Raw genomic sequence first — 18098 nt, 5'->3', positions numbered from 1 at the left:
AAATGCATCTCCCAACTCTCTCTGAGTCTCAACGAGACTTATTAACTAGACCGTTTACAATAAATGAACTGTCGCTAGCCATCAACTCCACCCCCAAAGGCAAATGCCCTGGCCCTGATGGTCTCCCCATAGCTTATTATTCAACATTTAAGAAACCCCTCCTCCCTTTTCTGCTTTCTGTATGTAACCTCTCCTTGGAGAACGATCCCATTTCCACTGATATGACTAGGGCCATGATCACTATTATTCCAAAAGAGGGCAAAGATCCATCCTTGTGCCCTAACTATCGCCCCATCTCGCTACTCAACATAGACCTCAAATTACTAGCCAAGATGCTCGCCTCTAGACTCCAGGGTCTACTACCCACACTGATCCACCCTGATCAGGTGGGTTTTGTCAAGGGTCGAGAAGGAAAAGACAACACCATCAAGGTCCTAAATGCCCTATATTATGCCACCCACAACTCCATTCCTCTGGTTCTGATTGGCACGGACGCTGAAAAAGCATTTGATAGAGTGGATTGGTTGTATATTAAACTGACTCTAACTAAATTTGGGATCCCAGATCCCTTTGTGAATGCAATTTTCTCTATGTACACTTGCTCTTCGGCGTCCGTGTCAGTGAATGGAATCCTATCATCCCCCTTCCCAATCAGGAACGGGACTAGACAGGGATGCCCACTCTCCCCCCTTCTCTTTGTCCTTGTAATGGAAACCCTTTTGCAAACCCTTAGGCAAGAGGAAAAAGTTAGAGGTCTTTCGGTGGATGGATGTGAGTTCAAACTTGCTGCTGATGACCTGCTAATAATTACTACAAATCCCTCTAAAGCTATGAACACTATCCTGTTGATCCTTAACCACTTTGGCTCTTTGTCCAATTTTAAAGTAAACCCCACCAAGTCACAGGTCCTTCACAGCGGGCTTTCACCCCTAGCCCTCTCCTCACTCCAGAAAAACTCTCCATTTAATTGGCGCACTCAACAATTAATGTATTTGGGAGTTAAGCTTACTCCCCACCTACCAGACTTATTTAATTTAAATTACAAACCCCTCCTGCATTCTATGGTTGCTCAGCTGGACTCTTTGGATCTCCCTTATCTGACCTGGTTCGGGAGGAAGAATATCCTCATGTCCTTAGTTATCCCCAGATTGACCTACTTAATGCAAGTACTCCCTAATTGAGATACCCAAAACATTCTTCTACTCTCTGAATAAAAAAATTCGCACTTACATCTAGCAAGGGAAAAGTCCACGCATCTCTTTTAGCACGCTGACCAAACCCCGGACCCACGGAGGAATAGGTCTGCCAGACCCTGAAGTGTATATGAGGGCCATCCAACTGTCTAGAGCTGTGGACTGGCTTAGAAACTCCCCTCATAAAACATGGATTAAGTTAGAATACTCCTTCCTCAATGCCCCAGCTCGAGCCCTCTTGTTAGCTGACAACCCTCTTCCAGCTCCTAGTTCTATCCCTAACTCCATGATATGCAATACTCTAAAGGTCTGGAAGTTGGTCTCGGCTGACAAGGGGATCTTGTCGCTTCCCTCCCCCCTGCTGCTTGTTGAAGATATTGTAGCCCTCGCCCCTAAGGAATTAAGACAAAGCTGTCCCTCTGCTTTAAGGAACTCAAAGCTCACTTTATCTAGCTTACTGGACACGGAGGGTTGCTTTCTTACTGAAACTGAGCTTATAAAGAAACTAGGACTCTCTGCCCAACAATATATGCTTACTCGATATCTTAAAACAAAAATACCTCCCCTCATAAAAAAGATACCCCCAACAAGACAGGTCAGCTGGTTTGAGAAGTTGTTTAGCCAACTACTGCCCCCCCTTAAAACAATCTCTACCATATATAGATCTTTGAAGACGTCTCCCCCCTACCCCAAATTAGCGGCTCTAGGCCTTTGGGAAAGAGACTTGGAGAAGACCTTCTCGTCCCTCGAAATTGCAAAGATTCTACTAGCGCCGCACAAAATATCCAGATGCATCCGCATACAGGAGAATAGTTATAAAATTCTCCTCTGCTGGTATAATACTCCTGACAAAACATGTCGCTTTAAACAGGGGTCTCCTGATACTTGTTGGAGATGTCTAAAAGACAAAGGGACGTACCTCCACATTTGGTGGTCCTGCGAACCTATCAAATCATGGTGGTTTGAAGTAATTAGGCTCAGCAACCAGATTTGTAATACCGCATACCCATGTACCCCAGAGTTAGTTCTACTTTCCCTGGGAATAGCTGGAACAAAAGAACACAAGGCTTCTCTCTTCTCTTTCTTACTGGCTGCTGCCAGAATGCTCCTACCTACTCATTGGCTCTCCACCGAGATCCCAAAGAGTGAGCACTGGATCAACAAAGTTGATCAAATATATAGGTTTGAGGAAATCTCCCATTGGGAAACAAGGACGAGAACTACCGTACCTTCCTCCAAATATGGTTGCCCTGGAAGAGATATAGAAATTTCTCTTGATCAGTCCTGTTATATTGCTTTTCTCCCTCCGCTTAGCGGAAACTGTGACTTACCACATGTAATACACAAAATAGAGTATCTTTCATAGACTAACCCACATCCAACCGTTGTTATGGTTATAATGTTTATCCCATCAGTGTTGTTATCTACACTATATGATTGTCAACATTTAAGAAAAGTATTTACAGACTACTTTTATGAATACTGATTATACGCTTATGTTGGACATTTTGAGATATAATGACATGTACAATCTGCTCTTTCTGTCAAAACAATAAAATTGTTAATTATGAAAAAAAAAAGCTACAATCGCTTCCTGTTATTCCTTACAGAATCTATCTTGCCCTGATAATATCAAAGCCCATTCTACTAGGGCAATGTCGTCTTCTCAAGCAGAAAGAGCGGGTGTCTCCCTTTAGGAGATCTGTAAGGCAGCCACTTGGTCCAGCATCCATACTTTTGCCAAACATTATAGATTGGACCTTTACCAAAAAAAAAAAATGTCTTTTGGACAAAAAAGTCCTTCAGACTGTGTCCCCCCCCCCCCTGGAATTAGTACTTACCGGTAATTAATTTTCCATGAGATCACCACGACACCCTGTATTTCCCTCCCTTTTCGTTACTTTGGGGTTGATGTGAAAAAATAAAACGGGAGAAGATATTACTTCATATCAACCCCAAAGTAACGAAAAGGGAGGGAAATATAGGGTGTCGTGGTGATCTCATGGAAAATTAATTACCGGTAAGTACTAATTCCGGCTTTTTCTTATGCTATGTGTATTGATAGCCATAAAAAGTTTAGTAGCCTTTCAGCTATTATCCCACCACTCTAACCCTCTGGATAGATATTTAATTGTGATATGTATTATTAACAACATCCCATATACTTTGGTATCTCTGTATGCCCCTAATTCTAGGTCTTTGAGTTTCTTCAGGTCTGTCCTGGACTCCGTCTCTACCTGCAAGAAAGGGTCTCTTATTATTTGCAGGGACTTCAACCTTGCCATAGATCCCCTTCTAGATAAGTCATCCCATGTCAGTAAATTTGGAGATTATAAACTCAAAGACTTGTGCCACAGAGAGGAGCTCTTTGATGCTTGGAGGATTATTTATGCCCCGGAGATCGACTACTCCTTCTATCCTAATCCTCACAATTCATACTCTCTGATCGATCTCATTCTAGTAGACAAGTGGCTTCTTCAAAAGGTGGCAGATTCCAGGATAGGCCTGATTTAGATGGTCTGACCATGCTCCAATTACTATTACTATCCAAGAAACTCATAACCTTCAACACTCATCCCCCTGGAGATTGAACAATCTTCTCCTTTCTAATAAATACTACAAAAAGCTGACGTCCTCCGCTCTAGAATATTTTTCACATATTGCAAATGGGGAAGTTAATCCCTATGTATTAAATTCTCTGCCTTGACAAAAAAGAAAAGATCAGTCGAAATGCTATAAAAAGCTTAGAGACTTAGAACAAGCTAATCAAGCGTCCCCTACTACACAACTTGCCAACGACCTTAAAACTACCAGACATGAGATATACCTTATGCAAAATAATTTTGAACGCCACCTCAGACAATCTAAAGCTCAGTTTTACAGACAAGGAAATAAGGCCTCTAAATCACTAGCCCATAGAATCAAAACAAGAGTGGCACACTCAAAGATCCCCTACTTATGGTCTACCAGAAGACTAAAGTAATGAACCCTCTAAAAAAATTGCTGATGAGTTTGCTAATTACTACACCTCTCTTTATAATCTGAAAAATTATTCAGATTCAGATCAACCTACTCTTTCGGACATTAATAACTTCCTTCAAAGCATCTCTCTTCCTCAACTCTCGCAAAAACAATTGGGCACTCTAAACGCAAAAATATCACTCCCGGAGATCTTGAATACAATTACTTCACTAAAAATCAATAAATCCCTAGGCCCAGATGGTCTTATAAATGAGTATTTAAAAACATTCTCACATATTTTAGCCCCCCAGCTGTTAACATGTTTTCACAATATAATGCATCTGAACAAACTTTTATCATTACCTTACCTAAACCAATGAAGAAACCTGACACTCCAGCAAACTTTTGACCCATTTCCCTTTTGAACACAGACTTTAAAATATTTGCCAAAATTCTCGCCAACAGATTAGCAGACATATTACCTTCTCTAATTGGCGACGATCAGATGGGATTCGTCAGACCTAAGACGACACTAGGATTTCCTAGACCTGATTGAAATAGCCCACTCTCGTTGAACGCCTTCTCTACTCTTATCTCTTGATGCGGAGAAGGCGTTCTACAAAGTTGGGGATTTCTGGGGGCAGTGTTAATGAGATTTGGGATCTCTGGACCCTTTTTATCTGGATTGCTATCCTTATACTCCCTACGCTTCCTGAATTAAATTTATCTGAATGGAAGGATAAAGGGGCCTTTCTACACTAGGGGATTTATATTTCAATGAAACATTTATGTCCTTCTTGCAATTATCAGTCTCTTACAACCTTCCTGCCAGGGGACTTTTATAAATACCTCCAAGTTAGACATGCGTTAGCAGATCTCTTACTATCTTCTACATACATACAAGTGCAGGCTCAGACTTCCTTCACTAAATGGCCTCTCCAGAACTCTCCCAATGTTAAGGGGATTACCACAGTATATAAGATTCTCACATCTCCTATGGGTGATCCCTTAGGGAAAATTAAATCTCAAGGTCAAATTACCTATCTACTAACATCTCAGATGAGCAATGGTCTCAATCTTTTAAAATCTTACCATCTTTGTCTAGATGACTTAACCACTTTGAGAGTCTAGGACAATCCTATACAGATGGTACTTCTATCCTTCTAAAATAAATAGATTGTTTCCGAACACTTCTCCCCTATGCTGGAGATGTGAGAATTCTGAGGGTACCTTTTTTCATTGTTGGTGGGACTGTTCTCCAGTAAATTCATTATGATCCCTGGTCTTTCAAACTGTCTCTAATATTTACGGTATTTCTCTATCTCCATCCCCACTGCTAGCTCTCTTTTTTATTGACTTGGACGCTTTCCCATATATCTTCAGAACAGTGATTAGCCACTTCTGTATAGTCTCCAGTCAATTGATGGCAAGTCACTTGAAAGCCAAATCTCTTCCTTGTCTCAGCGAGATTATTAACCCCTTAAGGACTCAGCCCTATTTCACCTTAAGGACTTGGCCATTTTTTGCAAATCTGACCAGTGTCAATTTAAGTGCTCATAACTTTAAAACGCTTTGACTTACCCAGGCCGTTCTGAGATTGTTTTTTCGTCACATATTGTACTTCATGACACTGCTAAAATTGGGTAAAAAAATACAATTTTTACCAAAAATGTTGAAAAATTAGCAAATTTCAAAGTTTCAGTTTCTATACTTCTGTAATACATAGTAATACCCCCAAAAATTGTGATGATTTTACATTCCCCATATGACTACTTCATGTTTGTAGCATTTTGGGAATGATATTTTATTTTTTGGGGATGTTACAAGGCTTAGAAGTTTAGAAGCAAATTTTGAAATTTTTCAGAAATCTTCAAAATCCTACTTTTTATGGACCAGTTCAGGTTTGAAGTCATATTGTGGGGCTTAGATAATAGCAACCTCCCAAAAATGACCCCATTCTAGAAACTACACCCCTTAAGGTATTCAAAACTGTTTTTTCAAACTTTATTAACCCTTTAGGTGTTCCACAAGAGTTAATGGCAGATGGAGAAACAATTTTGAAATTTCTATTTTTTGGAAAATTTTCCAATATAATCAATTTTTTCCAGGAGTAAAACAAGGGTTAACTGCCAAACAAAACTCAAAATGGGTTGCCCTGATTCTGTAGTTTGCAGAAACACCCCATATGTGGTTGTAAACTACTGTTTGGCCGAACAGGAGCACATAGAAGGAGGGGAACACCATATGGGTTTTGGAAGGCAGATTTTGCAGGACTGGTTTTGTTTATACCATGTCCCATTTGAAGCCCCCTGTTGCACCCCTAGAATAGAAATTTCAAAAAAGTGACTCCATCTAAGAAAGTACACCCCTCAAGGTATTCAAAACTGGGTTTACAAACTTTGTTAACCCTTTAGGTGTTCCACAAGAGTTAATGGCAGATGGAGAAACAATTTTGAAATGTCTATTTTTTGGAAAATTTTCCAATATAATCAATTTTTTCCAGGAGTAAAACAAGGGTTAACTGCCAAACAAAACTCAAAATGGGTTGCCCTGATTCTGTAGTTTGCAGAAACACCCCATATGTGGTTGTAAACTACTGTTTGGCCGAACAGGAGCACATAGAAGGAGGGGAACACCATATGGGTTTTGGAAGGCAGATTTTGCAGGACTGGTTTTGTTTATACCATGTCCCATTTGAAGCCCCCTGTTGCACCCCTAGAATAGAAATTTCAAAAAAGTGACTCCATCTAAGAAAGTACACCCCTCAAGGTATTCAAAACTGGGTTTACAAACTTTGTTAACCCTTTAGGTGTTCCACAAGAGTTAATGGCAGATGGAGAAACAATTTTGAAATGTCTATTTTTTGGAAAATTTTCCAATATAATCAATTTTTTCCAGGAGTAAAACAAAGGTTAACTGCCAAACAAAACTCAAAATGGGTTGCCCTGATTCTGTAGTTTGCAGAAACACCCCATATGTGGTTGTAAACTACTGTTTGGCCGAACAGGAGCACATAGAAGGAGGGGAACACCATATGGGTTTTGGAAGGCAGATTTTGCAGGACTGCTTTTGTTTATACCATGTCCCATTTCAAGCCCCCTGTTGCACCCCATGAATAGAAATTTCAAAAAAGTGACTCCATCTAAGAAAGTACACCCCTCAAGGTATTCAAAACTGGGTTTACAAACTTTGTTAACCCTTTAGGTGTTCCACAAGAGTTAATGGCAGATAGAGAAACAATTTTGAAATGTCTATTTTTTTGAAAATTTTCCAATATAATCAATTTTTTCCAGGAGTAAAACAAGGGTTAACTGCCAAACAAAACTCAAAATGGGTTGCCCTGATTCTGTAGTTTGCAGAAACACCCCATATGTGGTTGTAAACTACTGTTTGGCCGAACAGGAGCACATAGAAGGAGGGGAACACCATATGGGTTTTGGAAGGCAGATTTTGCAGGACTGGTTTTGTTTATACCATGTCCCATTTGAAGCCCCCTGTTGCACCCCTAGAATAGAAATTTCAAAAAAGTGACTCCATCTAAGAAAGTACACCCCTCAAGGTATTCAAAACTGGGTTTACAAACTTTGTTAACCCTTTAGGTGTTCCACAAGAGTTAATGGCAGATGGAGAAACAATTTTGAAATGTCTATTTTTTTGAAAATTTTCCAATATAATCAATTTTTTCCAGGAGTAAAACAAAGGTTAACTGCCAAACAAAACTCAAAATGGGTTGCCCTGATTCTGTAGTTTGCAGAAACACCCCATATGTGGTTGTAAACTACTGTTTGGCCGAACAGGAGCACATAGAAGGAGGGGAACACCATATGGGTTTTGGAAGGCAGATTTTGCAGGACTGCTTTTGTTTATACCATGTCCCATTTCAAGCCCCCTGTTGCACCCCATGAATAGAAATTTCAAAAAAGTGACTCCATCTAAGAAAGTACACCCCTCAAGGTATTCAAAACTTGGTTTACAAACTTTGTTAACCCTTTAGGTGTTCCACAAGAGTTAATGGCAGATGGAGAAACAATTTTAAAATGTCTATTTTTTTGAAAATTTTCCAATATAATCAATTTTTTCCAGGAGTAAAACAAGGGTTAACTGCCAAACAAAACTCAAAATGGGTTGCCCTGATTCTGTAGTTTGCAGAAACACCCCATATGTGGTTGTAAACTACTGTTTGGCCGAACAGGAGCACATAGAAGGAGGGGAACACCATATGGGTTTTGGAAGGCAGATTTTGCAGGACTGGTTTTGTTTATACCATGTCCCATTTGAAGCCCCCTGTTGCACCCCTAGAATAGAAATTTCAAAAAAGTGACTCCATCTAAGAAAGTACACCCCTCAAGGTATTCAAAACTGGGTTTACAAACTTTGTTAACCCTTTAGGTGTTCCACAAGAGTTAATGGCAGATGGAGAAACAATTTTGAAATTTCTATTTTTTTGGAAAATTTTCCAATTTAACCCTTACTTTATTACTGGAAAAAATGGGTTAACAGCCAAACAAAACTCAAAATGAGTTGCCCTGATTCTGTAGTTTGCAGAAACACCCCATATGTGGTCGTAAACTACTGTTTGGCCGAACGGCAGGACATAGAAGAAGGGGAACGTCATATGGTTTTTGGAAGGCAGATTTTGCTGGACTGGTTTATTTACACCATGTACCCTTTCAAGCCCCCTGATGCACCCCTAGAGTAGAAACTCCATAAAAGTGACCCCATCTAGGAAACTACGGGATAAGGGGGTTGTTGTTTTGGGACTATTTTAGGGGTAAATATGATTTTTGGTTGCTCTATATTACTCTTTTTTGAGGCAATGTAACAAAAAAATTCTAAAATTGTTTCTACATTCGCTATTTAGTTTTGTGGAACACCTAAAGGGTTAACATAGTTTGTAAAGTAACTTTTGAATACCTTGAGGGGTGTAGTTTCTTAGATGGGGTAACTTTTTTGGAGTTTCTAGTCTAGGCTACATCAGGGGGGGCTTCTAATGGGACATGGTGTCAAAAAAAAAACTGTCCATCAAAATCTGCCTTCCAGAAACCGTATGGAGTTCTCTTCGTTCTATGCCCTGCCGTGCGGCTATATAGCCATTTACGACCACATATGGGGTGTTTCTGCAAACTACAGAATCGGAGCAATAAATATTGAGTTTTGTTTGGCTGTTAACCCTTGCTTTATTACCGGCAAAAAGGATTCAAATGGAAATTTTGCCGAAAAATTGTTGTTTTGGCACAGTTTTTTTTTAAATATTTTTAACACCGTTCATCCGAGGCATTTGGTCAAAAGTTATTTTTATAGCGACGACTTTTACGCACGCGACGATGCCCAATATGTATGGCTCTCAGATTTTGGAGACACTAAGCAGGCATCCTAAAACTGCGGCCCACCAGATGTTGTAAAACTACAATTCCCACCATGCCCTGCTGATGGCTGTAGGTTTTTCTGGGCATGCTGGGAGTTATAGTTTTACAACATCTGGAGGGCCGCAGTTTGAGGATGCCTGCACTAAAACTAATATTTTTTGGGGAAAAAAAAATGTTTTCGTGTCTCCAAAGGCTGAGAGACATAGTTTTTTATGTTCTCTAGTGGACTGTTGGGGATTATAAAAATTTAGTACTCCATGGAAGTGTGATACTCCCTGAAGCAATCGATAACGCAGAGGCCCGGATGATCGGGGCACGTGTCGCACTGAGTGGTGGTGTCCTTCCGTATCCCCCTCCTGCGACACACTCTGCACTTTTTTTGGGTTCGTCCCTTCTTTCCAGTATGGGGGACCACACCTGGAAAGTGTTGGCCAGGGACGATCCGGGCACCTACAGTTCCCGAGGTACTCCGGCCTGCTCTTTCCCGGTCCGAAAAGATCAGGGCCTTGAGGACTGCCTCATAGAACTGGAGGAATGTCCCTGTGCTGCCAGCGCTTCGGGATAGTACAAAAGAGTTGTACATGGCAACCTGCACCAAGTAGACCGCAACTTTTTTGTACCATGCCCAGGTTTTGCGCATGGCGTTATATGGCGTGAGGACTTGATCAGAGAGATCAACTCCTCCCATATACCGATTGTAGTCGACGATACAATCGGGCTTGAGGACCGTTGCCGTGGTACCTCGCACAGAGACTGGGGTGGTGCCGTTACCGTGGATTGTGGACAGCATAAGGACATCCCTCTTGTCCTTATACCTGACCAGCAACAGGTTTCCACTGGTAAGTGCATGGGTCTCACCCCTGGGGATAGGTACCTGGAGGGGGTAGGCAGGGAGGCCGCGTTGATTTTTCCGCACGGTCCCACAAGCGACCGTGGATCTGGCGGCAAGGGACCTGAACAAGGGAATGCTGGTATAAAAGTTATCCACGTACAAGTGGTAACCGTTATCCAGCAGTGGGTACATAAGGTCCCACACGAGTTTCCCGCTAACACCCAGAGTGGGGGGACATTCTGGGGGTTGAATACAGGAATCTCGCCCCTCGTACACACAAAATTTGTAAGTGTACCCTGAGGGGGGGGGGGGGGGGCGGGCAAGTGGCAGGGGGGAGGCTGGGGTCTGATAGATGGATCAAAAAAGTTAGGAATAAAAGTTTTTTTTTTTTAAACTAACTTTTCCCTTCTTTCCCTGCCTAACGGTGCCTCTCCCTCACTGACCCTAACCTACCTGGGTGGCGATGGGTGCAGGAGGGTGATGGATGGCGATTAGGGGGACACAGGAGCTGGTGCTGGACAATGCTGCCGGGTGCTCGTGCAGAACAGGAAGAGGAGGGGAGAGAGGAGCGCAGGAAGTTTGAATTTCGCGCCTCTCTCCCCTGCACCAATCAGCACCCTGGACAGCAGTGTTCAGCACCAGGGCCAGCACCACCTCCTCAAATCTTCGGACTGCGATTGGTGGTGTATAATTACGCCACCGATCGCAGTCTTTTTCTGGTTCATCGGGTCACAGGACACCCGAATGGACCGGAAACGCAGAAAACCGCAGGTCTGAATTGACCTGCGGTTTTCTGCGATCGCCGATACGGGGGGTCAAATGACCCCCCCCCCCCCCCCCCGGCGTTGTTACGGGATGCCGGCTGAATGATTTCAGCCGGCATCCCATTCCGATTAACCCCCGCGGCGCCGGAATACCGATTTAAAGTTAGGACGTACCGGTACGCCCTGAGTCCTTAAGGACTCGGGAAATAGGGCGTACCGATGCGCCCTGCGTCCTTAAGGGGTTAAAGGAGTACAGGATAATTGTTGGTATGAGGGAGCAGCAGCTACTGCTTTTCATAGCAAGGATAAGTTCTATAAACAATGGGACATTTGACTTCCCAGTTCATACCATTTAACAACTAAACCATCTTATCTCCTGTTAATATAACATGTTACTTTATGTGAGGATAGTCCCCTTTTGTGGAACTATTCCTCCGTATGCCAGGATGTTAGTGACATGGACTCACGACTTAGGATTCAAGCCTCAGTTTGATTTCGAATATGCATATTTCACATTTATCTCTTGTACTACAACACTTTTGTGTTAATCCACACATTTATGTACTTGACTCCCCTTTCCCACCCCCCACCCCCCTTTTTTATTTTACATTTGTACCAAACCTTGTAACATGTATCTTATCTTTTATGGAAAATGAATAAAAAGTTTCATGTTTTTAAAAATGTAAAAAGTTACAGGTGCGACTTTGTAACTAGGACTTAATTTTTTTTTTAAATCTTCCACTTTTCGCCATCCTCGCCACTTTTCTGAAGGTGTGGCACTGAAACTTGATCCAAGCGATGAAGGCATAAAACAGTACTGGTACAATAAAGCAGAGTTCATATTTTAAAGGCAGCCAAGGCTCCATTGCTCCTGCTACCACCATACAAGCATAAAGAATTGTGTTAGTTCTCGCTTAATTTTTTTATTTTTATTTTAGTTTTGCATCTCATATTATTTGCTCTCTTTTTGTATTTTGTAAGCACTGCCCCTTTAATGCAAAACTTGAATATGTTTAGTCTACGTATGCTGTAAGAATCCATAGCCTTTCAAAGATTGTTTTACCTGTGTGTGGCTGTGTAGGGGTAGTAGGATTAGTAGGGCCAGCTGGGGCTGCAACAGCAGTGCCAAATATGATAGTAGGCAGGCAGACAGCGGCATTGGCATGATCGGGCAGGTGATAAATATCCACCATCAGCAATGGCAGATGTGTTAATCTGCCTTAGATGGAGTTATTTGACAATCTTCATGGCTCTATGCCTCATTCCTTTTTGGCAAAAATGATGTTTTGTACACTCAGAGGATTACTTTGTCTTTTTGGGTGTGACAATGTATAAACGCTGCAAAAAACTCAGTGGCAGTATTGCTGTTTTTCCCAGTCCCCTTCCCATTATTAAAAGTAATCAGTAAGTTATGTGTACCCAAAAATTACACCATTAAAAACTGCTATTAGTCCTACACACAAAAAACATTCCTCATAAGGATACATTAATGGAAACATAAAAAAGGTTATAGGTCTTGGAAGTTGACAATGAAAATAATGAAAAAAATAATAATTTGCTTTGTCACTAAGACCCCAAAGAGGCTAGTCGCTAAGGGGTAAAAAACAAAAAACAAAAACAGAAAAATGGCTGTTCATGTACAGAAAAAAATTACGTGGGTGCAGTATTTTGGCGATTGCAGAATTTGCAGTTCATACTGTACTTAAACTTTCCACTTCCCGCCAGCAGCTGCCCCTTTGTATGACACACATACAGAACTTTGACTGACCAACCTGTGCTTTCCCTGATAAAACACAGATTCTTCTATCTATTGATTCAATCTACCTACCATATTTTTCGCCCTATAAGACACACTGGCCTATAAGACGTACCTAGGTTTTTGAGGCGGAAAATAAGAAAAAAAAAACATTTTAACCAAAATGTGTGCTTTTGGTGGGTTTTGAACTAATGGTGGTCTGTGCATGACACTAGTATAGGGGATCTGTGGATGACGCACTGTCATATAGGGGATCTGTGGATGACGCACTGTCATGTGGGGGATTTGTGGATGACGCACTGTCATGTGGGGGATTTGTGGATGACGCACTGTCATGTGGGGGATTTGTGGATGACGCACTGTCATGTGGGGGATCTGTGGATGACGCACTGTCATATGGGGGATTTGTGGATGACGCACTGTCATGTGGGGGATTTGTGGATGACGCACTGTCATGTGGGGGATTTGTGGATGACGCACTGTCATGTGGGGGATCTGTGGATGACTCACTGTCATGTGGGGGAATTGTGGATGGCACTGTTATGGGTGATCTGTGGATGGCACTGTTATGGGATGGGGGATGTGTGGATGGCACTGCTATATATGTGTCATCCACAGATCCCCCTCATAAGTGTCCCCCAATATACCGGCCCTCCGCTCACCGCAGTATTTCTAGACATTAATCCTTAACCTGTTAATAAGTGTAACTAAAGCTGCGCTCTCCCCTGTTCCCCTGTATCAGTACAGCACTTACTAACAAGCTTCCATAGCAGGCAGAGTGGACGGCAGCAGTAACGTCACTCACCGACGTCGCGCGCCTGCTCCTCCCACTTGAATGAAGCAGGCGGAGCAGTTGCGTGACGTCAGTGAGTGACGTTACTGCTGCCGTCCGCTCTGCCTGCTATGGAAGCTTGTTAGTAAGTGCTGTACTGATACAGGGTAACAGGGGAGAGTGCTGCTTTAATTAAACTTATTAACAGGTTAAGGATTAATGTCTAGAAATACTGCGGTGAGCGGTGGGGCGCAGTGTAAGATCACAGTGACTGCACTGGGCCCTGCCCCTAGTTCCGGACTCCAACCCCTCCTCTCTCCCCGCTCATACATTGCAGGCTGCGATGTATAATGGAAGCATTTGCCCCATAACACGCAGGGGCATTTTTCCCCCACTTTTGGGGGGAAACTAAATATGTCCCTATACTGATTTCACAACACACTAAGATTACTGGCTTGTGTCTGTAATTGTTTTTTGCCAGACACAGCCAAGACACATGCTCTCAGAATGCAAGCTGAGCTCAGAATGGTGTCTTTTCTAAGCAAGTCCAGAGACTGAAGGACCTGCCAAAATCCTGACCCTGATTGGCTCACAGCCTGTCTGTCAGCCTCTGAGTCAATCAGGGCAAGCCCCCACCCAAGGCCTATTATCCTTCTGTCTTCATCTTCCCTGCCCATTTGCACAGTAAAAAGGTGTTGGCGCCGGTTTGCACAATTCATTTGAGAACGCAGGTGCACGCTACCTTGAATGAAACACAATAGAATTAGTAGAACTACAGGTAACAGCACACTGCTAGTCAATTGCACAAAGATATAAGCAAATACTGAATAAAAAATAGCTGCTTGGTGGCCATACTTACTGCAAGGGCAGTTAGAAGCTCTTTGCGCATATTATTGATCAAAAATATGTCGGGCCCATCCACCAGATGACAAGGTGGTTTCTAATTAGATGGGGCCTACTCTAACATGCCTCTCCTATGCTTACAATCTGGGCAAATTAGCACCCAGCTATATCCTACACATGCCTCTCCCAGGCTGTCAGCCTGCAATATGGGCAAAGTAGAATACAGCTGTACAATCTATCTAATTAAAAGCACATGGTAAATGGGCGGTGGTGCACGGTTCAAACTCACCACCAGGGGGCGCCACCCCCTGCCAGTGGCAGTGACAATAGGGAAGAAAAACAAACGAACCAGCACCTCCATAATAAGTAAATTTGAGAACGCAGGTGCACGCTACCTTGGCTAAAACACAATGGAATGCCATATTGCAGGCTGACAGCCTGGGAGAGGCATGGGAGAACCTGTAGTTCTACTAATTCCATTGGTTTGCACAATTCGTCTGAAGCGAATCGCCAAAATTCTAGATCTGTTTTGCAGTAGTATTTTTGCAATATTTGTAACAAACCTGATTTGTTCAGAATTGATTCACTTCTCTCCATGTCACCGGACAAAGATAATGCAAAAAGCAATGCCGCAAAGAAGTAATAATGCACACAGCAGGGGTAACTATGGGGCTCCTTAATAAATGGAACATAACAAATGCCATTGACCATGTTATCACTAAATGCATATTAGGTCTGAGCAGGAACGGGCACCCCTTGATTGTTGGGACCCACAGCAGTTGCTATGTTTACTGCCCTGGTAGTTAAGCCCATGCCCTAAAGTGAAGCTCATGTTTCGGTGTATACACTTCTGATGAGCAGAGTTGGAAACATTTTCTTTATCTACTCTTTGGTGGAACATGTAATATATTTCAGATACTTTTTTTCCATTTGTATTTCAAGTTTAGAACAAGAATTGTTTTTCATCCAGTATACTATAGAAGGACATTCCCTCCATGCATTTTTATGACACAGGGGAAAGAGAAGAATATGAAGTACCAGTGCTTGCACAGAATAGAAAATGTGCCATGATCCTTGATCTGCTAATGAATGTATCCAGCTGATCAGGGAAAATGCATTGCATGAGTACTGCCGAGCTGCTAACCCCTACTGAGTTGAGAGAAATTTAAAGAGGAAGGAAAAGAACTTCTATATAAACTTTATCTTACTCCCTTTTTGACTATCACCAGTGCCAGCAAACCTGGCAATTTCCCAGAGCCCCGATACTCTAAGGGGAGCCCTGCTTTAGTCCCGCAGATTCTGAACAGTCGGGACTACAGAGTGGGGAATGTCCCGGCTTAGGAGTCCCTGCTATGACTCCATATATGGATGTGTCTGAATATGAAAGGGGTATTCCCAAGCATGGTCACTATGCTTGTGGACACAGTGTGTATATAAATCTAATTTAGTCTATTTTTGAAATGTTTCTGTGGGGATTTGAACTCACAACCATCTACATTAAAGGCAAGATCCTTAACCACTGAGCTATACAGCTCAATGCTAAGTCATTTCTGAAAAACCTCATATATAATACATAATGTAAAAAAAAAAAAGAGAGAAACTTCTATGAGGTTTTAAATACAAGATAAACTTCTAAGAGGTTTTTCAGCACTGACTTAGCATTGAGCTCTGTAGCCCAGTGGTTAAGGTTCTTGCCTTTAATGTAAGTGGTTGTCAGTTTGAATCCACATAGAAACATTTTAAAAATAGAGGCTAAATAAAACTAAAATACACAGGGTGTCCCCAACAGTGAAAAGTTTGATTATTAAATTAAATATTATTGAAAAAAAATGGAGCAAAATGTATTAACCCGTATTAACTCACATCAACATTTTTAACTTGTGTAACCATAATTTTTGTTAGAAAGGTGGCAACCCTCGCAGCACCCCCGCTTAGGACATCTATAGGCCCACTCACTGCAGCAAGCTAAGCCTCATCAGGACTCACTTCGTAAAAAAAAATCATTTTTTTCTTTTCATCACGATATTCTGACCCTCATGCAGTTATGTCTACAGAGATGTATGGGGGCTCATTTTGGGGGCGAGACGATCTGTCGTTTTTGACAATACCATTTTGGGGTGTGTATGACTTGATTACTTTTTATTTAATTTTCTTGGGAATCAACAGAATGTAACTGTGTTGTTAGTACGTTATTACAAGATATTACTTTAGATTTTGCCCAGGGCCACATTTTGTCTAAAACTGGCCTTGGCTATCACCCCAGATTTCCAATGGACAGCTGAGCTCCTGCAGCAGTCAACAGAGTTCATATGAAATGTGGAGTTTGACGGCCTCTGTGCACTGCTGTACAGTCTCTGTTGGACCTAATACAGTCAGGGATGTTATAGAAAATCAGAGGGGGTCTGTCCCCCAGCTCCAGTGCTGGAACTACAAAGCTTCTGTCTACTGTGTAGTAAATGGGAACAGCACTGCAGTGACCAGCTCTTTTACACAATAGACCGAGCTGTTTAGTTTCTGTGCCAACTTCTTCTGGCAAAGCTACCCAAAAATAGCTGATCAGCAGTGTAACAACCCAGACTGGCGTTACCACTCCTGCACCCTGCTACTATCTCTAATGGGTTAATACAGTGTCATATTATGTATTTTTGTCCAGGTCCTTTATATGGTGCAATGTTAATATCTTTATGCAACTGTTATGTTCATGTATTATGCCTGGTTCACCAGCAGGTGGCAGAAAATACAGCAGAGCTATCTTAGATAGAATGGAACTTTCCATCCCATTCTAACCCTCCTCTGTAGGGGAGTGGGCTAGTCCTACTTCCTGCAGGAAGCCTGGGGACCAGTTAGTTCCAGTTATAGTTTACCCCTGCAAGGGGAAGGGTGTGCAGGAGCATGTCTCTGCTGGTCGTGCCCACGCCAACCAGAGCAACTCAAGCTCTGCTGGCAATGGAGGCAGAAGCCTAAAGCTTCAGGGGCCAGGAGGAAAGTTCCCTGGCATCACCTAGAGGAGGGCCCTGGGGGGAGGTGCCCTTTGCAGCAGGAGTGCAGGGTGTCAGATCCCCACCGATCAGGTATTCATGGCCTACCCTGAGGATAGATCATCAAAAGCAAAATCCTGAACAACCCTATTAATGGCTGTTCTATTCAAAAGGGGAACATGAGATCCCCATTATTCCTGAACGGGTGGGCTCCCAGCTGTGACATGATTGACATGACAGTTGTCCCATATCCAGTGCATAGGCAATAACTTGTTTTAACCATAATATCCCTTTTAAAGCAGTTGGCCCATCTGGGACATTGGGGCATATTGCTAACACACCACCTATAGGATCCAGTCCTACTGTATCTCCAGAACAAGGACCCTGAAATGATCAGAGAGCAGCTGCGCATGTGCAGCCACCCTCTGTTCCCTGCTTGGCTATTTCCAGCAGTCTTATAGCAGTGAATGGAGTGGTGGCTGTGCTTGGACAGTGATTTTTGAAAGCAATCAATTGCGCTCACTTGACTATTTTCAGAACTCTCATAGTGATAAATGGATGCCTCATTATGGAGATAGGAGTGGGTCCCAGAGGTGGGACTTGCACTTATGGTATGTGACACTGATGGCATAT

At 42.4% G+C, this 18098-nt stretch overlaps 1 protein-coding gene across 2 annotated transcripts in view; it reads left to right on the top strand.

The window, feature by feature from the left end:
• RNF180 (ring finger protein 180) overlaps positions 1–18098 on the top strand; it is a 166989-nt gene that overhangs the window by 22149 nt on the left and 126742 nt on the right. The window lies entirely within an intron of this gene.

The sequence above is a fragment of the Bufo gargarizans genome, chromosome 1 (assembly GCF_014858855.1).
Source record: "Bufo gargarizans isolate SCDJY-AF-19 chromosome 1, ASM1485885v1, whole genome shotgun sequence".
Classification (NCBI taxonomy): Eukaryota; Metazoa; Chordata; class Amphibia; order Anura; family Bufonidae; genus Bufo; species Bufo gargarizans.
This window is presented reverse-complemented; position numbering and strand designations above follow the sequence as displayed.